This window comes from Hoplias malabaricus, chromosome 3 (genome assembly GCF_029633855.1).
Source record: "Hoplias malabaricus isolate fHopMal1 chromosome 3, fHopMal1.hap1, whole genome shotgun sequence".
In the NCBI taxonomy this organism is placed as follows: Eukaryota; Metazoa; Chordata; class Actinopteri; order Characiformes; family Erythrinidae; genus Hoplias; species Hoplias malabaricus.
This window is the reverse complement of record NC_089802.1, coordinates 6,305,850-6,333,017: the sequence shown is the minus strand read 5'-3', so window position 1 is coordinate 6,333,017 and position 27,168 is coordinate 6,305,850. Positions and strand designations below refer to the sequence as shown.

Genomic DNA, 27,168 nt, shown 5'->3' with positions numbered 1-27,168 from the left:
GAAGTGAAAACGAAGGAGTATGTGATCCATTTAAAAATTCTTTTTGGTTTTTATTAATGCATTTGAATATTGCTTTTATTGTTAATATACTCAGTGATACTCATTAACTTTCTTTCAAATTTCTCACAGAAGTCAAGTAACCCTTCATTTGAAATGAAGAAACAGCACATGGACATCCTTCAGCAACAGATCTTCCAGGGCTCTGATTAGTGTTGTATTTGCTCTTGTACAGGCTGTGGTTTACATGGTTCTTCATAAACTAAGATGGATGTTGTGATGGAATACCTGATGTCTTTGGTAGTGGCACGATTAATGTATGTATTATAAGTTTTCCACTATTAGTACAAGCCATATTTCACAAGTCATTAAACGAATGAGAATAAATGTCTAATAATGTCTGTGTTCCTCCATATGGTCATGCGATTCTTGTTCTACTCTTAGTTTCACCTCTACAAAACACATTTTCCACAGTCTTTGGAGCAATGAGGGAGGGATTTATTTCCCCTACCTTAACAAAAAACAAACATGTCAATATCAGTAACAAAAACCAACAACAGTGTTTATGTTCAGGGACATAACATTGGGTAATCATGTAGTACAGTGTTTTAGAAATTAATACCAATGATTCGTTCACATTCATATTCCACTGTACTGTTTTCTTTGGTGAGTGGGTGAGAGTGATCTGTTAAAATTAATAATTAAAATAAGATTTCTCTTTAAATCTTAAATCGTGCCTTTAATTAAACGAAAGCAATTAAAGTGTTCAAATGGGCCTCTTTTCTGGATTCTACACACACTGCATGAGAACAATACCTGTGCTGTATTCAGCTGTGTACATGTAAAAACACTACAGGTGTCATCCCAGTGCATAATTACAGCTTATAAAGACACCGAACACCACTTCCTTTCACTGATCTAACATCTCATTTAACATTTATTTAAGGCATTTAGCAGACACTGTTATCATACACTACCAGGGCAGCCTTGGCCTACTGGTTAGAGACAGGGCTTGGTACCAGAGGGTTGCTGGTTTGATCCCTGGGACCGACAGGGTGTGTGTGTGTGTTCACTGCCATAGATGGGTTATATGCGGAAGACACATTACACTGTACAATGACAAATAGTTGCACATTATCATTATCCACAGTGACTTTAACAACAGCTACGCTTTTTCTTTTTTTTTGATAGTGACATGGCTCTCTTCTTATCGGTGTTCCTCTTTTCCTCTAAATAGAAAACATCATGGATAGACAGAAAAAGCTGTGAAAGCCGCCTAATTATTCAGTACCTCGCTCGTGCTGAGAACAATGATCCTTTGCTCCTGGCCTTTGTGTTTTTCTGAAAACAGATGTCACAAGCTTCAAGTTAAAGACAAAAAGAATTCTGTATTTAACCCCGCTCTTTCAATAGAAGTGGAGCAGCAGCATTAGTTTTAGTAGAATTACAATTATTAGTAGTTGGAATATTAATTATAATAATAGCGTAATAGTAGTAGCTGATTTGTGAAATCAGTATTGAAAAAACATTCTTAGTTGTTGTGTTTTCTGTGGTTGCTATTGTGTGTGTGCGCTACATTTTTGCCTAACAAATTATGATCTATTTCACTCTAAAATTGTGAAACCCCCACTGGATTCACAATAGCAGAAAAAAACTCCCATCCCCTGTTAGTTGCCACGGTTACAGGTGTTTGAGGTAATTACATCTGGAAACTTCCTATAGGTTTAAGAGCAGATAAAGTCATGGTTCGATGTGTAGTCTCCTTCTTAAAGCATGTTGTTTTACCAGCGATTACACCACGTACTGCCACTGAAACTCATCTAAATTTCCTAAAAGTCCATTAGTTACCTTCAGATATTCTACATTTATTTAAGGTTTATTCTGCAAATCACTTCAATTTTTAATTTTATTTTAGTTTTAATAATTGATATTTTATTTGACTTCTTTTGGTTGTGAGTCAGTTTCTGTTTAAATAAAAAAAACAGCTGAATTAAAAACATGAGCAAAATATAAAACCTTTTTAAAAAGTGTAGGGGAAATGTGTTTTTTGATCTTATAGATGTAATATATGTGCAGTGGAATCTTTCATTAACATTCATCAACTACAATATATGATATGTCTGTAACAGAATCTTTCATTAACTACAAGTAACTGTGTGCTGTGCAACACATACTATTTCTGTTGTTTGTTTGAGTGTGTGTGTGTGTTGAAATATATTCTAGTCTGTGGGGGCTCTTATCTGCTTTTGGGTGAGACATGTGTTCCACTTGCTGGTGGCACGCCTTGACCTGCTTGAGTGAAGCAGACCAGAGCAGCTCTCAGACTTGGGGTAATTCTTCTGCAGAAGAAATAAAAGACTGCTCATCGCATTAAAGATAACTGCGGTTTCAATAGGAATAGCCTTTTATAAACGTCCACCACAAAAGCTTGTAAAAAGATGAAGTGATTTACAGTCGATTTTTTTGTATTACTAATATACATTTGTTCTTCAGTATTATGTAATTTAATGATTTTATATTTTGAAACTCTTGTTTGTGCTTCATTTATTTTTTAAGTTTAACTCCTCCATATAAATGAGTGCCTGTAATTCCTCAATTAATGAGGAATTGGGTGTGTCCTTTTTTAAAAAAAACTATAAAATAATTATTTTCAACTTATTGTCACCTCTCACTAGAGTCGCAACCCAGAAGCGCTCTCTCTCTCTCTCTCTCTTATAGGTCACTCCTTTTAAAAAGGAAGCAAATCCATCCTTTCTCCTGGCTGACATCATTCTAACACACTAAAATAAACTTCAAGAAAGATCAAGCAGAGTTTCCCTTCTGTTTACAAACCTCTGTGTGTCAAAGCCCGAGAGCCTGTGTGAGCCGTCAGAGCTGCACTCTTATCATTGGACAGTGACCATCACATGCCTCTGTGAAACTGTCTCAAGAAAGTATATTAACAACAAAGCAATTTTGTAAGTCTCTCTGGATAACAATGTTTGCTAAAAGCCTTAAATATAAACCACAAATTAAATACAGGTCCTAGGTAAGTAAATGCTTGCTTAGTTACCATAGAGACAAAGCAGGTTTGCCCTTGGTTCATGTGAACTGAGTACTGGTCATGTGAAAATATGATTTCGTTTTTTGGAATTGGGGCAGCATGGTGGTGCAGCAGGTAGTCTCACAGCTCCAGCGACCTGGAGATTGTGGGTTCAAGTCCCACTCTGGGTGACTGTTCTCCCCATGGATTTCCTCCGGGTGACTGTCTGTGTGGTGTGTTCTTTCTGTGTCTGCGTGGGTTTCCTCCGGGTGACTGTCTGTGAGGAGTGTGGTGTGTTCTCCTTGTGTCTGCGTGGGTTTCCTCCGAGTGACTGTCTGTGAGGGGTGTGGTGTGTTCTCCTTTTGTCTGCGTGGGTTTCCTCCGAGTGACTGTCTGTGAGGGGTGTGGTGTGTTCTCTCTGTGTCTGCGTGGGTTTCCTCCGGGTGCTCCGGGTTCCTCCCACGCTCCAAAAACACATGTTGGTAGGTGGATTGAAGACTTAAAAGTGTCCGTAGGTGTGAGTGTGTGTGTGTTGCACGTGAAGGATTGGCTCCCCCACCAGGGTGTGTTCCCACCTTGCACCCAATGATTCTGGGTAGGCTCCAGACCCACCGTAACCCTGAACTGGATAAGGACTACAGACAATGAATGTTTGGAACAGTGAAAGGAAATGGTGTTTGGTGTCTTTATAAACTCTAATGATGCATTGTGCAATGCATTGTACATTTTAACGGCTTTCATTCTTTAAAGGCACAACTTAAGTAGAAATCTTAGTTTTATTATTAATTTTTACTGAGAATGTTTACAGAAGAAAAAAAAAACAAATATAAATGAAAAAGAATGATTGGTGTTAATTTGCAGTGTGTGAAATGTGGGAAATGTGTGTTTTGTGCAGATGAACCACAACGTTTGGGAACTGAGTGGCTGAGTACAACAAGAATCTCAGGACATCACTGAGGAACACAGACATTAATAAACACATTCATTGTCTGTTGTTTAATGACTGAAATATGGCGTAATGTAATAACAGTGGGAATATAAATGCAGCCAAATATATAAATCCTTATAGCACCAAATACATCAGGTTTCTATCACAGAGAAAGACCATTTTCTTAAGGAAAGAACCATTTAAACCACAGCCTGTAGTGCAAAGAGGGAACTCTTGAAGAACTGTTGCTGTAAGACGTCCACGTGTTGTTTCTTCATTTCCAGTCAAAGGTCATATTACTCCTGAGGGAAATTGGAAAACGTTAATGACATCACTGACTATATTAATTGTAAACAAAATATTTAAATGCTTTAATAAAAATGAAGTGATCACATACTCTTTAATTTTCACTCCGTTTGGGTACTGAATTGACTTTGAATTCTTTGTAACAGTAATATGAGCTGTAGGGTCACCAGGTTTTGCAAGAGCATCAAAGTTTGCAAATAGTTCCTACAGAGATAAGAGAGGGGAGAGAGAGAGAGAGAGTCAGTATGATTTGAGTTTGATCAGCAACACAAACCATGACTTTATTAACACTCAAAATTATTTCAAGGAAATTGACAAACAGAACAAAAAAAAATCACCTCATCATCAAAGATCTGTAGACCAGGCCGCCCTTGATTTGTATACGGCACAATCTGGTTCCTTTGATAGCTCTGGTCAGTGTACGGAACCGGCCAGCTCATCTTTCCTTCTCTCTGTGAGTATGTTTACAACACGTTGTTTTAATGATCAGATTTGAAATTAGTTTGGCTTGAGTTACATTGTAAGTTCTGGGAAATCAAATGGTAGACTCTAAGTCCCCAGTTATTACTCGCTGTTCATAAATCGTAATAAATTGCTCAGTAATCTGTACTGATTCTTATGGAGAAGTTACAAGGTAAATACAGGGACGATACACTAAATACAGTAAATACACTGAACAAAAGTACACTTTGAAACACGTGCTGTATTATAAAGGGTTATTTAGTTCATATCTTTACATTGTTCCAGTAAAGTAGTTTGGAGCCTGTTATAAAATCTAAACAAGGCTCTTACCTGTGATGTCTCACCTGTGCAGCTGTGGGAGGAAGTGTGTGGGCATCAGTAGATGAGGAGCTTTTATACCCTTCACTTTCACTGTAAATTCAGTGAAATCATGAGCATGTTTCATATGTCCTCCTCCTTGCTCTACTGGTTAGACAGGTGTAATAAGTTCCATGGTTCTCACTGCTTTACTCTTCACTGTAACACAAGCGTTAGCATGAACACGAACATTCAGAAACAGAGAAGAATCATGCTCCAGTTTAGAAAGGAAGTTATTGTTGTAATGGATGTTAACATTAACTTTACAGAATTTAATTATGTGCACCTCGTGGTCACTGTGGGCGATATGTAAATTATATGAATTTATTTTAATCAACGATGCCCCTGAGTAAATATAACGTATCAGTAAGTGTCTGGACTTCTGAATTTCTATTTGAAAATTAGTGTGTTCACGAACAGTGTTTTATTGTCTGTAATTTGATGCCCGTGAACTTGAGGCTCAAAACATTGTTAGACAAAATAAAGGCCAGGAGCAAAGGATCAATGCTCTGACGTCATCCACTGAGCAGAACAAACACACCCCGCACAGGACGGAGGGACTGAGTTTCAAATTCAGAAAAATTTCCACAGTCACCCTCACAGCTGTGGAAATTTCACAAAGCACTCCACATACCATCATGCGTTTGGACTGTGGGAAGATGTCGGAGCACCTGGAGGAAACCCACTCAGACACAGGGAGAACACACCACACCCCTCACAAACAGTGACCCTGCAGCTGTGTGACAGCATCACCACCTGGAGTGCCATTATTTTAATTTAAATAGTTTATTTATTCATTTTTGATTGTGTAGTGTCTACTAAAATTGTAATTTATCTAAAACCATTTTTGTTGGATTCATTAACTATTAAAATAATATTGCAGAATAAATGTCAAGTCAAATTTATTTGAATAGCGCTGTTTTCAACCAGATGGTGTCACAAAGCAGCTTTACAGACATTGAGGATTAAAACAAAAATTTAAGCTAATAACCCCAGGAGAGCAGCCGAAGGCACAGTGGCAGTAAAAACACCCTCGAAGCTGGAGGAAAAAACCTCAGGAAGAAGCACAGGGGACCGACCTCCTCTGGTCAAGCACATTATTAATTAATCCACTGTGTGTAAGCACTTATCCAGTTGAGGGCAGCGGTGGGTGCCTACCCGGAATCACTGGGCGCAAGGCGGAAACACACACACCACTTTTGGGTTGCCAATCCACCTACCAGCGTGTGTTTTTGGAGAACGGGGCGAACACACCACACTCCTCACAGACAGTCACCCAGAGTAAACCCACGCAGACACAGGGAGAACACACCACACTCCTCACAGTCAGTCACCCGGAGGAAACCCACGCAGACACAGGGAGAACACACCACACTCCTCATAGACAGTCACCCGGAGGAAACCCACGCAGACACAGAGAGAACACACCACACTCCTCACAGACAGTCACCCGGAGGAAACCCACGCAGACACAGGGAGAACACACCACACTCCTCATAGACAGTCACCCGGAGGAAACCCACGCGGACACAGGGAGAACACACCACACTCTTCACAGACAGTCACCCGGAGGAAACCCACGCAGACACAGGGAGAACACACCACACTCCTCATAGACAGTCACCCGGACGAAACCCACACAGACACAGGGAGAACACACCACACTCCTCATAGACAGTCACCTGGAGGAAACCCACACGGACACAGAGAGAACACACCACACTCCTCACAGACAGTCACCCGGAGGAAACCCACGCGGACACAGGGAGAACACACCACACTCCTCATAGACAGTCACCCGGAGGAAACCCACGCGGACACAGGGAGAACACACTACACTCCTCAGCGACAGTCACCCGGAGGAAACCCACACAGACACAGGGAGAACACACCACACTCCTCACAGACAGTCACCCGGAGCAGGACTTGAACGCACAACCTCCAGAACTCTGGAGCTGTGACAGAGACACTACCTGCTGTTCCACTGCACTGCCCTACCTTATAAGCCTTGGAGTCTGTGAAGTTGGTGCAGGTCTGTAGTCGACTTCTGGGCAAATAAAATTCACCTACTGATTTACGTGTCAAGTGACCTATGACGCAACAAACGAAAACACAAACGAAAGTCTGCTTGGTACGCAGTCAGTCAGGAGGTGGGATTAGATGGTAATTATCTTTTCTTCAGGTGTTTTTACTTAGTTGTAATAACACCTAGCAGCTGGTTTGTTACCAAGCTACTCGAACTAAAGCAAGATTCAAATTCAGTAGCTTTTGTCCAAAATACACACCTACACTTAAACATAGAACAGTGACAGCAGTTTTATAGTAGTCTTTTGACTCTATACAAACAAGAGGGTTTTCCATCCACCGAGATTTTGCAAATTATGAAAATGTGCATTAAAAAACCTGAATGGAAAAAGGCCAACATTCGACAAAACACCCAAATATCACCAAAAGTGTTTTACGCTCGGACGAAAGGAAAATGTTTTTCGAATAAACTATGATATTTTAGCTAGTTTATACACACAGTGCCCTCTAGAGGCCACGGATTGATGAATGAATTCCCCCAACTCTCCTTCCTCTTCTTTCCTCTCTGCACTTTACCACTCTGTTTTCACACCATCATCCGAGCTTCTTATTTTAGAGCATGTGTGGAGTATTGTAGACACATATAGAGCAAAAGTCAGAGACCACGCAGCATTTTACTTTCCTCTCAAATCATTAAGAACAAGTGCCACACACAGAAACCACACAACGCCCAACAAATAAATATTAAATCAAGCCTTTTGATATAAAGTGTGTTTTTGATATAAACGACCCACTCGTTTCATAGCCGTCCTTGATCACAGAGCCTACGTCATCTGACGTTTATTTGCAAAAGTGCAGTGGATGGAACTCATTTCGTATTTTTTTCTGGCAATATTTCTTTATTGCGCAAAATATTTGTGAATGTTTTGGATGACAACCCAGCTACTGGGCAGTATTTAGAACTATGTTATGCTAAGTTAGCACTGTTCCTCTGTGAAACTGCAAAATGGAGGACCAAAATGGAGGACTGTTTACACCGCTGATTTCAGTCCCGAATTTAGCCACGCCCGACAGACAACGCAAAATGCAAAACACAGTGTGACCGGGCCTTTAGTTCATAGGAACTTCATGAGTTTCAGTGGCAGTAAATCACTGTTAAAGCAGCATTCTCAGAGGGCTGGGAGTGTTCAGCAGAGGCGTCACTACACATTTATGTATAGACAGTATGCATTGACATCACTTTCCGGCCAAAACACACCTCCTCAGTCAGACTGAGTGGCAAACAACCAGCTGTGTTTACCATACTCTCAAAGCAGGTGGTTTTTAAAGGGACTTTAAAGGACTCAAATAACCATTTTCCTTAAAGCGTTCTTAACCCAATGAAGGGGTTCCTCAGATCCATGAAAATTGTGTATGTATATGGGTCAGTGTAGCATTTACGGTTCTATACAGCACAAAACATGTTCTGCTTTTGTTATTGTCAAGCTGGTAATAGCAGAAGAACCTTTTTGGTGTTATGTAGAACATTAAAATAAAACATTCAGCATAAACCAATTTACAATACATTTTCCATCAATCTGAAGAATATTTCATTCATTCATTCATTATCTGTAACCCTTATCCAATTCAAGGTCGCGGTGGGTCCAGAGCCTACCTGGAATCATTGGGCGCAAGGCAGGAATACACCCTGGAGGGGGCGCCAGTCCTTCACAGGGCAACACAGACAAACACACACATTCACTCAAGGCGCAAGGCAGGAATACACCCTGGAGGGGGCGCCAGTCCTTCACAGGGCAACACAGACAAACACACACATTCACTCACACCTACGGACACTTTTGAGTCGCCAATCCACCTGCAACGTGTGTTTTTTGGACTGTGGGAGGAAACCGGAGCACCCGGAGGAAACCCACGCGGACACGGGGAGAACACACCAACTCCTCACAGACAGTCACCCGGAACGGGAATCGAACCCACAACCTCCAGGCCTCTGAAGCTGTGTGACTGCGACACTACCTGCTGCGCCACCGTGTCGCCAAGAACACATCACAGTGCAGGAAATCCTGTAAAGCTGCTAAGGTTTCTTTGATTGTTACTGTTAACAATCAAATTATTATTAAAGACCCTCGGAGAGCCATCTTTTTAAAAAGAAACAGCTTGAAAAATAGTTTTTTTTGCCTCAAAAAATGTGGCACCTTTTCACAGTTTTTCAAATATTCCTTAAAACAAAATTCTCTACAACAGGTTTGTCGTCCTTGAGAAGAACCATTTCATTTTAACTGACTACTTAGAAAATACCTGTCGATTTACTTTAGAAAATGTGGCACCACTTAAAAGAAAAAGTATGAGACAGAAAAAGCTCGCCCCATGGTACAATGATAAAACCCGTACCTTAAAACAAACATCACGGAAATGGCAATCAACCAAGCTGGAAGTGTTCCACTCTGCCTGGAAGGACAGCCATATAGAATACAGAAAAGCCCTAACTAAAGCTCGCTCAGCTTATCTGGCCTCGCTGATCTCCAATAATAAAAATAATCCTAGAGTACTGTTTAGTGTGTTTTCTAGAACTACAAAAAATCAGGCAGGTTCTGAACAACAAATTCCGGCAACTCTCACCTGTAAAGATTTTATGGACTTTATTAATAATAAAATTGAGAATATTAGACAACAAACTCAATCCACAATCCACGATGCGACTGATATAAAACATAATGTAATCGTAAAAGAAAGACTTGAAACCATTTTCCCACTCCCACAGTTAGAACTAGAGAAGATTATCACCTCCGCAAACGGTACAACTTGCACACTTGTTGCAATTCCCACAAAATTACTTAAAGATGTACTACCAGCTATTATCAATCCTCTTTTAACTATAGTAAACTCATCCCTTATCCTGGGCCATGTACCCAAAGCTTTTAAACTAGCAGTTATTAAGCCCCTGATCAAGAAACCAATCCTTGATTCTAGCACATTGTCTAATTACAGGTCTATTTCTAATCTGCCATTTATATCCAGGATCTTCGAAAAAGCCATGGCCCAACAACTTAGTTCTAAATAAGAATCATATGTATGAAAAATTCCAGTCTGGATTCAGGCCCCATCATAGCACTGAGACAGCTCTAGTCAAGATAACAAATGATCTTCTTCTTGCCTGTGATCAAGGCCACGTATCCCTGTTGGTGCTTCTTGACCTAAGCCCAGCCTTCGATACAATAGACCACAATATTCTCATAGAAAGGTTAGAAAACATGGTTGGAATCACAGGGACAGCCCTAATATGGTTCAAATCTTACTTAACGGAACGCTATCCATTTATAAAAGTAAACGATTTATCTTCAAATTATTCTAAAGTAAGATTTGGAATACCACAAGGCTCTATTTTAGGACCATTATTATTTACATTATACATGTTACCGTTAGGCACAGTTATAAGAAACTATGACATTAACATTCACTGTTACGCAGACGACACGCAATTGTATATTTCAGCCAAGCCCCATGACAAACACAGATTAAAGAAAATAGAGGACTGTGTAAAAGACGTGAAAGGCTGGATGTTGCGTAACTTCCTCCTTCTAAACAGCAACAAAACAGACACATTAGTACATGCCTTTATTACTTCAAGGCTTGACTACTCTCAGGACGCACCAGCAGCAATTTAACTTCAACTAGTTCAAAATGCTGCAGCCAGGGTCCTCACTCAAACTAGAGAATTTGAACATATCAGTCCAGTTCTAACATCACTTCATTGGCTGCCTGTTCTGTTATTAACGTATAAAGCTCTACATGGGCTCGCTCCTGAATACCTTCAAGATATAATAGGAAATAGTGAGCCTCCACGATTCCTCAGATCACAGAATACTGGACTTTAATAGTTCCCAGAATTCAGAAAGCCTCAGCTGGGGGAAGAGCTTTTTCTTATAAAGCCCCCAACTCTGGAATGATCTTCCAGAAAATATTCGGGACTCAGACACAGTCACAATCTTCAAATCGAGGCTAAAAACTCATTAGTTTAGTTTATCTTTTGGTAGTTAGTGCTCCCCCATAGATAAAGGCAGCAGATCCGGGGGGTCCATGGACACAGGGAATTATAGTAAACTGAGACGCTGGTGTCGTCCGCCGCTTCACGCGATCATTCAGGTTTGTTGACGGTGGAGCAGAGGGATGCCAGTGTTTCAGGAAGATCCCTCGTCTGTGCGTCCTTCTGGTTCTCTCCTTTTAGTTAAAGCTGTCATAGTCAGATCTGCTGGAGTCATTAGCCACACTCTGGAAATGTTCACATTCTCTGCTTTACATTCACCCAAACAGATCACAACTAACTCCATCCCTCTACCATTTTCTAAGTAAACGACTCCCACCTGTCCGTCTGGACACTGATGGCTGACTGTTGAGCTCCTCCTCCATGCTTCAGACCAGCTGCCCACGCTCCAGCCACCACCAAGTGCCTTGGACCTGCCCCTACACTGAGGTTTTCACAGACTTCTAACTATTATCACTAGCAGATTGACCAGAGGAGGATAGGTGACCCCTTGTGAGCCTTGGTTCCTCCCAAGGTTTCTTCCTCAGCTCTGAGGGAGTTTATCTGTGCCACTGTCGCCCTTGGTTTCGCTCTCCTGGGGATTTTTACAACTTTACATTATTTACATTTTTCTAAACACACATCCTAAACACCAAATACCAGAGATCTGGTGGAATCTAGTTAGTGCTCTTCACGTGTTATTGTCTTTACTCACTCAGGGGCCGGTCCTTCTGTGGCCGGAGCTCTTCTAGAAGTATGTCCAGAAGCTCACTGGCCACTTTCATCTGGATCTCCTTGTCCTTCACTGGATTATGACAAAGATATTAATTAATTCAGATCAGTCCTAATATTGAACAGAATTCTCACTTTTACATGAATGTTATTAAAATAATGTCTTCTGTTACTTACCCAGGGGCTGGTGCTGAATCTCCGCCTCCATCTGTTCCCTGAACAGTTTGGTAATGTCACGAATGACATCCGTTGCCATTACCATTATCATCACCCCCAGCGTCACCATCGTCTTACCCGCTGTTTAATATAAACCAAGATAACCATGTTTTGGTTTTCATAGATATATCACAATTTTATGCGAAGATAAATACATTTGTTTACCTTTACATTGAATATATTTGTGAAATCGAAGTCTCGAATTTAAAATTTATTTGTAAAATGTAGAATCTGCGTTTGTGGATCAAGTCACTCACGCGTTTTCCGTGACGTACATTTGTTCATTTCCTCTCGCGGGTTTTTTGATTTTGAGACTTTCCTCTCGCATTTCACCCGCTCCAAATACAAATGCAGCCTGATCCACAAATGTGGTACTGTTGTTTTCCCTAGTGTCTCAGAACTGACCTGTTTCTCTCAGGGCCGCAGCGAAACAACCCCCTGTAGGCGGGACTATGACTCCATTGGCTGCCGCAGTAAATGATAGACAGCTATCTCTGGCTGATGATTGGCTAAATAAAAGTGATGACCAATGAGAAGCGCATATTCTGTTTTGGAGTCGTGGGGTATGTGCCCCTCCCTCCGGCTGAGGGAGAGCATCTGTCTGAAACAAATCACCCGTTTTAACAATCCAGTCTCAAATTTATGATATTATAACATATCAGTCCAATAAGCAACACGGTTTTAGGCCAAATACGGGGGGTTTAACGTATTTTATTTGACAACCCTATTCTGCAGCGAAATTAGGGAAGATCCGCTGGATTTTATCGTCGTTAAATTTAGGGCACCTTCAAAAGCGTTCCACAGTGATCCCCCTCCTGTCTGTGATATGAAGCTGAATTCAGCGGCACGGGGGCTTTTTGTTCGAACTTCCACATTAAATGCTACGCAAATGCGTCTCTATTTAAGTTGGCCCCCACGTCCTAAAACAATAGTGCCACCTAGTGGTAGCTAGCTGGCCTGCTGGCCACATTTGTGGATCAGGCTTCATTTGTATTAGAATCGGTGAAATGCGAGAGGAAAGGCTCAAAATTCAAAAACAAATGCATGGAAATTAACAGATGCACGTCACGGAAAACACGTGAGTGACTTGATCCACAAACGCAGATTCTACATTTTAAAAATAAATTTTAAATTCGAGACTTCGACTTTACAAATATATTCAATGTAAATGTAAACAAATGTATTTATTTTCGCATAAAATTGTGATATATCTATGAAAACCAAAACATGTATTTATGAATGTAACTGTATTTGTACAAATTGCAGACTGAGACGTGTGATGTGTTCATTTGTGAATAGTGAAAAATATTTGTGACTTGTGTTTTATTTGTTGATTAACATTTACGCATTTGTAAAGTATTTTGAGACTAATCTCTCTCCATAACAGCGTCCTGTAGACAGTGGCACATCATAAAACATGTTATTAATTAATGGAAAAAACTTTTAAAAGAACTTTATTTATTTAAATATCGCTACCTTCTTCCATAATATAGCGGTTTGTTGAGGCCTCCGACAACATGTTTCAGGAGGAGAATCGGGAGACGCAACGAGAACTACAGCGAGACCACTGGCCGATGTTATTCCAGCCGATTGTAGCGGGAGGCGCGCGGATTTGTAGGAGTGTGAGCCGTAACCGTTAAGGAGTCAGCGTGTGTTTTGCTGAAGGTAAATATCCGTGTGAGACTTTTACACTCAGTTTACACTGTGTTTTACTGAAGGGAAATATCCGTGTGAGACTTTTACACACCGTTTACACTGTGTTTTACTGAAGGGAAATATCCGCGTGAGACTTTTACACCCCGTTTACACCGCGTTTTACTGAAAGTATATATCCGTGTGAGACTCTTAAACGCCGTTTACACCGTATTTTACTGAATAAAGGTCCGTAGGGGCCTTTCTACACTGTTTACATGTTTAAAACAACTCACTGTGACAGAAACTGGAGCAGACATTATCTTTGAAAGGTGGAATGTAAAGCACATATTGATAAGTGCTGTAGGTACAGTCACATATTGTTATGATAAAATATATTGTACCAAAAAAATCCTAATTTGCAGAAAAATGTAATTTGTATTAAATATTTTAAGCTATTATTGTTTTACATTACAGTAATCCCTCGCTACTTCGTGGTTCATCTTTTGCGGATTCTGTTTTTTTCAAGGGGGCTTATGGCCGCAATATCGCCATAAGAAAATATCATTTTCTTATTGTGTTTAAATTAAAAGTATTTTTTTTATTATTTACATGTATTAGACTAGGCCTGTAGGTGACAAAATATATCATTTACAAGTATTTCCTACGTACAGTACATGTATTGTTCATGTCCACATCCGAGTGAAATTTACTCACGCTAAATCACAGCTTAGGAATTACTCTATTAAAGAAACTGGTAGGTATCACATGTAGTTCCAGCTGAAAAACATTATAGAATGACTGTTTAATGCAAAGGGTGGGTTGTTCACAGCACAGGGAGGGTTTTAAAAGTCCAAATACTTGTTAAATACATAAAAAAAATATCTTTCCTCTTCTTTGCGGAAATTCGTTTTTCGCGGGTGGTCTTGAAACGCATCCCCCGTGAAAAACGAGGGATCACTGTATTGCTAAATATGGATTCTTTAGTAACTGCTGCTTTTAATCATCAACTAGTCAATAATAAACCTCGTCCATTTATGTTTTCATTATAGTAATTACAATATGGTCAGTGCTAGCTATAAGAATAGCAAACTAGCTCCACAGTAAAGGGCACTGCTGCAGTTTGGATTAATTTAAAATCTTATTTATGTGACACATTTAACAACACTATACCATCCAAACCAAGTCAAGGTTTTGTTGAAGCAGACATGAGAATGTGAAAGACCAGCTCATCAGGATTTAGCCTGGCCTGCTATGTCCTCCCCCAGTGCTAACACCCTCCATACAGCTGTAGACCTTTCAAACTCTGGTCCTGACCTCCACATAAAGTGAAGTTTCTCTGCAGCTCCTCAGCTGCTATTGATGCCCTGAAAAAATGATTGTATTTATGAGCTGAATTCCAGTATTCAGATATGAGAACACAAGTGTTTTGAGTGCATGTGTGACACAAATTAATTGAGAAACTCAGGTGTTAAACATTTTCATTGTCTAGATTTCCTTTTGTTGTACCGAGCAATTTTGAAATTGGCATTTTAGTTGTTTGGACAGTGATATTAGCCTAGATGCAAATTATAAGGTGATTCCATAAGTTTACCTACACTTGACCTGGACCTACATCCTTTCAAATTATGTAATTTGTTTGAAATATGTTTCATATCAGACACTTCATATGTGTTAAAAATAAAATGTGATTAATGTGATATATTTATTTGCTGCAGGGGAAAAATCTGGCTGAACATCTTCAAAGCGTGGTGATATTTGCTAGGGGTAGTAGATTATATGTGTCAGGTCTTGCCAGTTTTGAAAAAAACTACTGAAAAAAAATCATGAAATGCAGGTGGTTAATAGCTTTGTGGTTTTTGTCTAATTTAGGAAATATGTTTGTAATTTTCTCTAAGAGGTTATGAACTACACTGAAAGAAAAGCGAGTGGATACATCCCACTTCAAACAGCCAAGAGCATTTTACTTCCTGATATAACGTAGACTTAATTACTCTGGAAAAATTGTTTCTGAGAAAATCAATGTTGACAAGTGAGCTCGGATTGTGCAAGTGTAGATTCAAACTCATATTTAAAATCAATTAATATATCTTTGCCACTGTTCAAGTTAAACTGAATTTGGCTATGAATTTTATTTTCCTATTCCTTTTTCTCTTTCAGAAATGTAAATCATGCAAATCTTCTCCTGCTCCTAGAGTCCAAGACAATTCTACTGTACTCCCACAAACACAAGAAACATCAATGGATTATACTACCATGCTGAAATCAGTAGAGATTAAATATGAGGATATGCTGTGCAGAAGACCCAGTTCTCAGGAAATATCCTCAGCTACTCCCCAGACTAACACATCTAGCAGACGTACACAGAAATGTACAGACAAAAGGAAAACTTTCTACTGTTCAGAGTGTGGGAAGAGATTTTATAAAGAGAGTCATCTCAAAATGCACCAGCTCATTCACACAGGAGACAAACCGTATCAGTGTTCAGAGTGTGGGAAGAGATTTACCCGACAGAGAAAGCTCCAAAAACACCAGCGCATTCACACAGGAGAGAAACCGTATCAGTGTTCAGAGTGTTGTGAAAAATAATTTTATTACTTTTTGTTAGTGGACAAATATCCTTAAATGATGATTAGTTAAAATTAGAAAGTATAATTACATATTCATTGTATGAAACCTTGTATTCATATGAATGATTAACCAGTATTTTAACCATGCATTTAAACAGTTTAGAATCTGCACACTAACTGGCATGCTGACTCAGTGTTTACACCTTTCTAAATTCTTAGACCTCTCTGTACTTAGGAAACACATAAATTACAACTGTTAGCCAAAAGGGGGAGTTGAACTTTAGGGCATCTCAGTGACCTTAAGTCCATTAGTGACCCCTCTGAATCTTGGTGACAGAAAAGGAATGTGGGTAATAAAACCTACAGAGTCAGAAGGGCATGATGAGTGTTTTGGGGTCATAGGTGCATGGGAAACCTGCACGCGAGAAACCTGAGTACTAACATGTCTAATTATGCATATTAATATATGTTAATCAGCTAGAAACACCTCACACCAGGCTATACGTCATTTGGGGTATAAAACTGGAGTTAGATGGGGCGAGAGGTTAGAACTTTGCGTGGAAGGGCACTAGGTTGCGTTTCTTATGTATTAGTTCTCCTGGTTCCAGTATTAAAATAAATACTTTGATTTGCTTTGAACTTCACTCGACTGGTCTTTGTGAAACTTCCGGAACGAGCACGCCTCCTGAGGAGGAAGGTTGTATTTTGGATCTTTTGGAGATCTTCTAAATTTTAATTACTTTGGGAACGGTCCAAAAGAACATTTAATTCTTCAAGAGTGTGGGAAGAGATTTACTCAACAGAGTCATCTCAAAATACACCAGCGCATTCACACAGGAGAGAAACCGTATCAGTGTTCAGAGTGTGGGAAGAGATTTCCTCAACAGAGAAAGCTCCAAAAACACCAGCGCATTCACACAGGAGAGAAACCGTATCAGTGTTCAGAGTGTGGGAAAAGATTTACCAGACAGAGAAAGCTCCAAAAACACCAGCGCATTCACACAGGAGAGAAACCGTATCAGTGTTCAGAGTGTGGGAAAAGATTTACCCGACAGAGAATGCTCCAAAAACACCAGCACTTACACAAAAGACAGGAACCATTTTCCTGTTCAGAGTGTGGGAAAAATTTTACACGACAGAGTGATCTCAAAAAACACCAGCGCATTCACACAGGAGAGAAACCGTATCAGTGTTCAGAGTGTGGGAAGAGATTTACTCAACAGGGTACTCTCAAAATACACCAGCGCATTCACACAGGAGAGAAACCGTATCAGTGTTCAGAGTGTGGGAAGAGATTTACTCAACAGGGTACTCTCAAAATACACCAGCACATTCACACAGGAGAGAAACCATATCAGTGTTCAGAGTGTGGGAAGAGATTTACTCGACAGGGTACTCTCAAAATACACCAGCGCATTCACACAGGAGAGAAACCATATCAGTGTTCAGAGTGTGGGAAGAGATTTACACGACAGAGTCATCTCAAAATACACCAGCGCATTCACACAGGAGAGAAACCATATCAGTGTTCAGAGTGTGGGAAGAGATTTACACGACAGAGTCATCTCAAAATACACCAGCACATTCACACAGGAAAGAAACCATATCAGTGTTCAGAGTGTGGGAAGACATTTACAGAATTAGGTTCTGTCAAAATACACCAGCGCATTCACACAGGAGAGAAACCGTATCAGTGTTCAGAGTGTGGGAAGAGATATACAACACAGAGTTATCTCAAAATACACCAGCGCATTCACACAGGAGAGAAACCGTATCAGTGTTCAGAGTGTGGGAAGAGATTTACTCAAAAGAGTCGTCTCAAAATACACCAGCTCATTCACACAGGAGAGAAACCGTATCAGTGTTCGGAGTGTGGGAAGACATTTACTCAACAGAGTCATCTCAAAATACACCAGCGCATTCACACAGGAGAGAAACCGTATCACTGTTCAGAGTGTGGGAAGACATTTACAAAACTGGGTGCTGTCAAAATTCACCAGCGCATTCACACAGGAGAGAAACCGTATCAGTGTTCAGAGTGTGGGAAGAGATTTACTCAACAGAGTCATCTCAAAATACACCAGCTCATTCACACAGGAGAGAAACCGTATCAGTGTTCAGAGTGTGGGAAGACATTTACTCAACAGAGTCATCTCAAAATACACCAGCGCATTCACACAGGAGAGAAACCGTATCAGTGTTCAGAGTGTGGGAAGAGATTTACACGACAGAGTGATTTTAAAAGACACCAGCGCATTCACACAGGAGAGAAACCGTATCAGTGTTCAGAGTGTGGGAAGAGATTTACTAGACAGAGTAATCTCAAAATACAACAGCGCATTCACACAGGAGAGAAACCGTATCAGTGTTCGGAGTGTGGGAAGAGATTTTCTCAACAGAGAAAACTCCAAAAACACCAGCTCTTACACAAAAGACAGGAACCATTTTCCAATTCAGAGTGTGGGAAAAGTTTTACTGAACAGAGAAGGCTCCAAGATCATTAGTTCATTCACACAGAAGAGAAACAATACCATTAGAGCGAACTTCTGTGATTGTGGGGAAATGCAGTTCTCACATCTTTTAAAGGTAGAATGGTGTGTTTGAGGGGACTAAAACGACTTGTTTGTATGTTTCTGAAGTGTAGATTGTAAGTTTTTAATTAACTGTTTGAATTCCCACAGAAACTCATTTGTAACTTTAGTTGTTTATTTTTCTAGCACAGCTGTTAATAGTTAACCGTCTCCTGAATTTGGACACATTTCCACATTAAGTGATCAGAAACAGCAATAATATGTCAATATTACCCCTCTATGGAACAGAAAAAAAGCTATGTCCTCATCTTGGTTTATGTTTTTCATCATTCTGACTCTTCGTTGTCTAAAAAAGCCTAGTATACCGGACTGAGACACTTTGTTTTTTTACTTGTTTACAGACACTGGGGCTTTGTGAACACATTATAAGGAAAATCATCAGAATTTTATAAAAAGTGCTTTTTTTGACTACAGTTGCCTTTAAATCCCAGTTGGGGTTTTGAGTGTTTTGATTTCTTGCGGCTGGCTGAGGATTTTAGTGTCAGTTTGAGTTTTTGTTGTTAATGAAAGAAGTGTTTTTGTTTTGAATGATTGATAAATATTATAGTTCTATAAAATACTTTGTTGTGGCACATCATTGAATCAACTTCCTTTAAGATGAGACTTCCATCCATCCATCCATCCATCCATTATCCACCGCTTATCCGGGTCCGGGTCGCGGGGGAAGCAGTCGGAGCAAAGAAACCCAGACCTCCCTCTCCCCAGCCACCGACTCTAGCTCCTCCGGGGGTATACCGAGGCGTTCCCAGGCCAGTGGAGACATATAGTCTCTCCAGCGTGTTCTTGGTCTGCCCCGGGGCCTCCTCCCCGTTGGACATGCCCGGAACACCTCTCCAGGAAGGCGTCCAGGAGGCATCCGAACCAGATGCCCGAACCACCTCAACTGGGTCCTCTCGACGTGGAGGAGCAGCAGCTCCACTCCGAGTCTCTCCCGGATGTCCGAGCTCCTAACCCTGTCTCTAAGGGAGAGTCCAGACATCCTGCAGAGAAAACTCATTTCAGCCGCTTGTACCCGCGATCTCGTTCTTTCGGTCACTACCCAAAGCTCGTGACCATAGGTGAGGGTTGGGACGTAGATTGAATGGTAAGTCGAGAGCTTTGCTTTTCTGCTCAGCTCTCTCTTCACCACAATGGACCGGTACAGAGCCCGCATTACTGCTGACGCTGCACCAATCCGCCTGTCAATCTCACGCTCCATCTTTCCCTCACTCGTGAACAAGACCCCGAGGTATTTAAACTCCTCCACTTGAGGCAGGATCTCACTTCCAACCTGGAGAGAGCACTCCACCCTTTTCCGGCTGAGTACCATGGACTCGGACTTGGAGGTGCTGATCCTCATCCCTACCGCTTCACACTCAGCTGCAAACTGGTCCAGCAAGAGCTGGAGGTCCCGGCTCGATGAAGCCAACAACACCACATCATCTGCAAAAAGCAGACATGGAATCCTGAGACCACCAAACCAGACACCCTCCGCCACTTGGCTACGCCGAGAAATTCTGTCCATAAAAATTGTGAACAGAACCGGTGACAATGGGCAGCCCTGACGGAGTCCAACTCTGACTGGAAACCAGTCAGACTTACTGCCCGCCATACGAACCAGACTCCTGCTCTGTTTGTACAGGGACTGGATAGCTCGTAACAAAGAGCCCAGTACCCCATACTCCCTGAGCACCCCCCACAGAATACCCCGAGGGACACGGTCGAATGCCTTCTCCAGATCCACAAAACACCTGTAGACTGGTTGAGCAAACTCCCATGCACCCTCCAGGATCCTAGCGAGGGTAAAGAGCTGGTCCTGTGTTCCACGACCGGGGCGGAATCCGCATTGTTCCTCCTGGATCCGAGGTTCAACTATCAGTCGGACTCTCTTCTTCAGTACCCCCGCATAGACCTTACCGGGGAGGCTGAGGAGTGTAATCCCCTATAGTTGGAACACACCCTCCGATCCCCCTTTTTGAAAAGGGGAACCACCACCCCAGTCTGCCAGTCCAGAGGCACTGCCCCCGATGTCCACGCGATGTTGCAAAGACGTGTCAACCAGGACAGCCCCACAACATCCAGAGCCTTGAGGAACCCGGGGTGAACCTCATCCATCCCAGGGGCCCTACCGCCAAGGAGTTAAGATGAGACTTCTCTGGTGGAAATGTGTTATTGTAATCAACATGTGGCGATAATGTGGGTGCTTGTTCTGACTTCACTGAGAGGATGACTCTGAAGATGATGGTTGTAAGTGAAGTTATGCTAATAACATAATTTTGGGAGTAGGACCACGCCCAAACTCCTCCTCTCAGCCCTATATATACCCTGCAAATTCACGTCATTTCTGCGACAGACAAACTCGCCTCATTTAGTTCAGGAGACGGATCTTGACTCGACTGCTTCACGACGTCAGCTTGCTCCTCTGCGCTGAGTCATTCCTGCTGATCCCCATATTCGGAGCCGTGTTCGGCCTTTATCAAGCCCACTGAGCCTCCTGTTTTAAACTCGCTCCCACCTCCACCCCATCTCCACCCTTTTCTCATATTACTTTATCCAACGGGGGGTCCGGCTTCATACGCATTCATAAGCCGCCCTAAACTCTTCCCCAAAAGACTTCTGAGTTTGCCTCCCCGTTTCAGCCTCTGCGGGCGTGGTCCGTACTAGCAAAGTGTTGGATAAAGATTAAAGTGAACTCTGTAAAGGACTTGACTGCAAAGGACGGAAATAATTGATCTACTATTGTCATTGTATCTTAATTATTACAGAGTTTTATAGCATTTCTCAAAAGTTTGGCTGTAATTTCCTCCAGTAATTTTTTTAACAGAACCCAGTGCCAAATTAGAGGTTTCATAGAGCAATGTAAACTTCACTACTACTGAGTTTTAATGTTTTAATGACTTAGCCCAGCCTTCTCTCTCTCTCTCTCTCTCTCTCTCTCACACACACACACACACACACATATACATTTGTGTGCTCCTGTGAATGATTCCTACAGTGATTAATACATCTGTTTATGTCTTAAAAAGTGTCTAAAGCTGGAACATGGAGGTGTTAATTCTGTGCTGCAGTAGCGTTCATTTTCTCCAATAGAGTTCTGTGACGTAAGCTTCATGTTTGTTGCTAAAACTCTGAAACATTTACTCAGCAAATTAAGTGATTCTAATGATCAAAATTACAAGTAAAAAAAATGATCTCAACAGTTTTTCATGCATATCACACTACACGTTGTGTTATTGTCTCCCTCCCAAAAGTACAGGGAAGTGTCAGCATTTTAAATTAATATACAGACACTGTAAATATAAATATAAATCCATTGTTGTCATCAGGTAAGAAAACATGGTGAAATAGAGTAGAACATACCCATGTTACAAAATTGTTCTTCCACCTGTTTCTTGCCATTACAAATTTCTAGACGAGAGAACACTAATTATGTAGTTAATTTAATGTCAAAATGTGTAAATAAACAGAACTCCCACCTCCTCCCCAAATTAGACTCTATAGTGCATTTTCTGCCATGCTGAGCCTGGAGTTGCCACTACAGAGGCTCTGTTCTCCCCATTTAATTTCAGTGCAGCATAACAATGATTCTGAAGCTCAAATTTTAAGATATAAAAAATACACTTGATAGGCAGATTTGTGCATCTGTTTTACCAAGCAAAAAAGTGTGTATACGTCGCTCTGGATACACCTTAAAAGATGTTGTGCAGACTGCTGCTCTCTGCCAAAATCCACCCCGCACCTTTGCGTGCATGGGGTGTGAGGAAAGAGTACTTTCCCGATATCTGTTGTTTCTGTTTATAAACAAGTGATACACTCGGATTTTCCTTCACTTCAGACACTAGATCAAAACACGTTTTTCAGCTGAAACGCCTCTGACACACGTCAGGAACCAAGATGTGACTGGCTTTTCAGAGATGGAACGGACTAAAGAATCTTGTTTTAAAACAGCTTCGTATTTGCATTTTCAAATCCACCATAAATGGATGAACCCGTCCCAGTAAACATTTAGCCGTTGATTCAACGTTGTATACGAAATAATGTACTTGACTGTCGTCTAATCAACGTATTTTTAAAGTTGAAAATGAAAATTGAAAAGACGTCCAAACACTGACGTTGAAAAGATGACTAACAAAGTCACATTAAAGATGTCCTTTTAAAGCCTTTATTTCAACGTTGAAATCACGTACCTAAATGTCATTCAATAAACACTGAATTAAAGTTGAAAAGACATCCAAACATTAACTTTGAAAAGACCACTAACAGAGTCACATTACATATGTACTTTCAAAGTACAGTAGGTTCCATTAAGAATTTAATGGTTCAGACTGGTTTTTAATTGTGTCTACATCTAATAGTTTCCATCATGTAACCCATTAGCACTTAATGGTTCCTAATAGTTTAACCGTTATTTCTCTAATAGTTTCCATTATGTTACACTTCTATTAGTATTTAATTGTACCTGTCAGTTCACAATCCCGGTTAGAAAAAACATTACACCCATAGGTAAAAGCAAATATTACACCCATAGGTAAAAGCTAAATATTTATAAACATATTTGCAAATTTTTGTAATTAGCCCAAAATATGTGACAGAAATATGACACACAATTACATGTATAAATGTATTTAAAATATATATATTTAATGAAAATATATTAAAAAAATTAATATTCTGTATTCAAGGACTGGCGTCCCCTCCAGGGTGTATTCCCGCCTTGCGCCCGATGATTCCAGGTAGGCTCTGGACCCCCCGCGACCCTAAATTGGATAAGCGGTTACAGATAATGGAAGGATAATATTCTGTATTCGATTACACATGTAAATGAAACAAAAATATACATACTAAGAAAATGAAGTACAGATTTGAGCAAAGTACAGAGTGTACAAAAGCTTGTCAGTGGGGCTGTACCCCTTTTAGGTACAATACCTAAAAGTATTGTACCTATTGTTTTGTTAGTTGATTTTTATTGTGCAGCACTTTGGCTGACATTCACTGTCTTTTTAAATGTGCTATATAAATAAACTTGACTTGACTTGACTTGAATACAGTACCTTTCAGTGTAAGTTCTTTTATGTAGCCATGTTAACATTAGCTTAATATATACCACCCCAGTGGCAAACCATTTTGGACCCTGTGGTGACTAAAGTGTACCAGAATTATTCATACAAATATTCATAATGACATTACTTAGTTGTAAACATGCACAATTTAGCATCAGTTAAAAAAAATTAAATGTCAATAGAAGTTTATGAAATTGCAAATGTAAATGGAATTATTGAATTGTAATTGCCCCTTCCAGGGTGTATTCCCGCCTTGCGCCCAATGATTCCAGGTAGGCTCTGGACCCACCGCTACCCTGAATTGGATAAGCGGTTACAGATGATGAATGAATTCGCATTGTTAGCAAGGTGGCTTGCAATTAACTGGAACCCAGACCTGCTGAAATAAATGTCAAAAACATTACTGTTAATAGTGTAATATTATTTTGAATTTTTAATCAGAATGGGTTACCTATTATCCTCCTCTACACTCCTTCACTTGTCTTCACTGAGATGCTAACCTAGCATAGCTGTTGCTTTGCTAGAGCTCTTTAAATACTTATACATTACCAGAATGAGAGAAACTAAAGTTTTATTAAGATTAAATATCACTTACCTCTGAATATATGAGCCTCCTCCGCTGTATTAGTAATGCCTTCTTCCACAAACCGTTGAAAAATCATCCACTGAAACTTTTTTTGACGCTGTATTCAAACTCAGAGTAACCGTTATCTGAAGGGGAGGGTCTGAAACACACACATTTTCTCTCTCTCTCTCTCTCTCTTTCAGAGATATAACAGAAATAAAAGACACATTTTGGACGTCCACTGACGTTAACTGGTCCCGAATTAACTGACCTGTTTAAAACGCATTTTGGACGTCCACTGATGTTATCAGTTCGTCCCAATATAACTGACTTGTTTTAAACGCATTTCGGACGTTCACTGACGTTATCAATTGGTCCGGGAATAACTGACTTGTTTTCAATGCATTTCGGACGACCATTGACGTTGTCAATTGGTCCTGAAATAACGGACTTGTTTTCAATTCATTTTGGACGTCCGCTGACGTTTGAAATATGTCCTTGACGGACTGACTGCTTTTAGACATTTTTTGAACGTCCAGGGACGTTCCTTGTTTACTGGGACAGCAGTTTCATGAACATTCACCTGTTGGTTCAGTTAGAGTATTAGATTATAATGTAATTTAATTAGTAGTAAATATTCATGAGCTAATATGAATACTCAGTCACTAACATCAGTGGTTGAGTATCTGTAATGGGTTATTTAGCAGCTGTTATAAATGTGTCTGTAACTGCTCTGAATATCCAGGGCTCTGTGTGATTCAGTAAATACTGAAAATAAAGATGATTCCACTTCTGTTTCACTCACTCTGAATCAGAGGCTCCTCTTCCTCCATGTTGGAGGCCAGATGATTAATTTAATCCCGCCTTCCTTTAAGGTGCACCCATCATTCCAGTCGTAATTTCCATAGACCACCATGCATTACAATGGCACACTCTGGAGGAGTTGCACATGAGCCTAACTGCATGTCCAATGGCAAACATAAGCAGTAGAGGGGTACAGCGAATCCCAGTGTTGTGGAACTTTTTTCTCTGGAGCAATGGACCTCCCTCCAGTCCGTCTAGGACGAGTTAGACCATAGGCACCTGACCTCACTAATGTTTACGTGGCTGACTGCAATCAAACCCTCAAAGCAAGGCCCTAAAAACTAGTGTAAGGCCTTCACTGAAGAGCAGAAGGTGATACGGCAGCAAACAGGGAACAAACCCACTGTTTATCTCCTTAATTTCAGAGGAAACGATGGAAGGCGGTCTAAGGGCTTTTGACCATGTGGTGTAGCTTCTTTAAGGGTAGCTTTGAATGGAGAAGGTGGGGAAAGACACAGGGAGAACATCTGATCCATAGATGCTTCACAGACAGTATACGTTTGAAGGAGGTACTTTTAAAGGAACACTATATGTAAACATCTGTAATTGTGCTCCGGAGCGCCACATACAGTGCATAATGTAATTCACTTTTACAGCACTGTCTGGAAATCAAGTGTGTGTGTGTGAGAGAGTGACTGGGTGAGTGTGTGAGTGACTGGGTGTGTGTGTGAGTGTGTGAAACTGCCCACAGGTGTGAGTGACTGGGTGAGAGTGTGAAACTGTCCACAGGTGTGTGTGTGTGCATGTGTGAGTGACTGGGTGGGTGTGTGTGTGACTGGGTGAGTGTGTGTAACTGTCCACAGGTGTGAGTGACTGGGTGAGCTTGTGAGACTGTCCAAAGTTGTGAGTGACTGGGTGAATATGTGAGTGACTGGGTGAGTGTGTGAGTGACTGGGTGAGTGTGTTTGTGTGTGTGACTGAGGAAACCTGTGGAGATCTCTCTGAATTTGAAACTCATTCCCTCGCTCCTGTGCAGGGTGTGTTTGTTTCACTCAGTGGACGACATCAGAGCATTGATCCTTTGCTCCTGGCCTTTGTTTTTTCTAACAATGTTTTGAGCAGATTTCACACGCCTCAAGTTACAGACAATAAAACACAGTTTGAGGAAGTGGACACATTATCTGTATAGAAAATCAGAAGTCCAGACACTTCATATGTTATGTCCACATATGTCTGAATTTCATCAAATCCTCACAGCATTGTCACCAATACACACATTGGTAGCTTAATTGGCGACTCAAAAGAGTCCATATGTGTGAGTGTGTGTCTCTCTGTGATGGACTGGGTGTGTTCCCACTTTGCACCCTGTGATTCTGGGCTTCTATGTTGTTTTCCAACATGATCCTCTTATGATGGACAGTTAGGTGAATTTAGTGTGTATTTGTGTGTGTTTGAAATCTTTTGGTTTCCTGACCAAAATACCAACGATACACTGTGACCATTCAGTGTTTATTACCAGCAGTAAGTCTGAGATCTGTGTTCAGACCCAGGAGCTGTGTCCTGAGCTCCACTCTAAGCATGTCCCCTGTCTCCTGAGGGTCATGTGACTCAGAGAAGCACATGATAAGTATCTGCCTCTGCATTACATTTACAACCAGCCTTTAATCATATATTCACACAAACACATTACTCCTGAATATTAATGAACTGATTAATTAGACGTCAGGCTCAGTTCTTGATCGCCAAGTCACACCAAAGGTGTTTGATGGAGGCCCATCACTCCACACCACAGCTCCACTTCTCCACAGTCCAAAGCTGGAGGGCTGTCTGAGCCTTTAGACTACGTTCGGCATTTAGCGTGGTGGCTTTAGTCCAAGGCTGTTCAAACTGTGGGGTGTGAC

General features: G+C 40.9%; 1 pseudogene; it reads left to right on the top strand.

Annotated features, from left to right (window-relative positions):
• The first annotated feature begins 13,599 nt into the window (after positions 1-13,599).
• On the top strand, positions 13,600-18,772 carry LOC136690901 (zinc finger protein 850-like; annotated as a pseudogene).
• Positions 18,773-27,168: the final 8,396 nt, after the last annotated feature.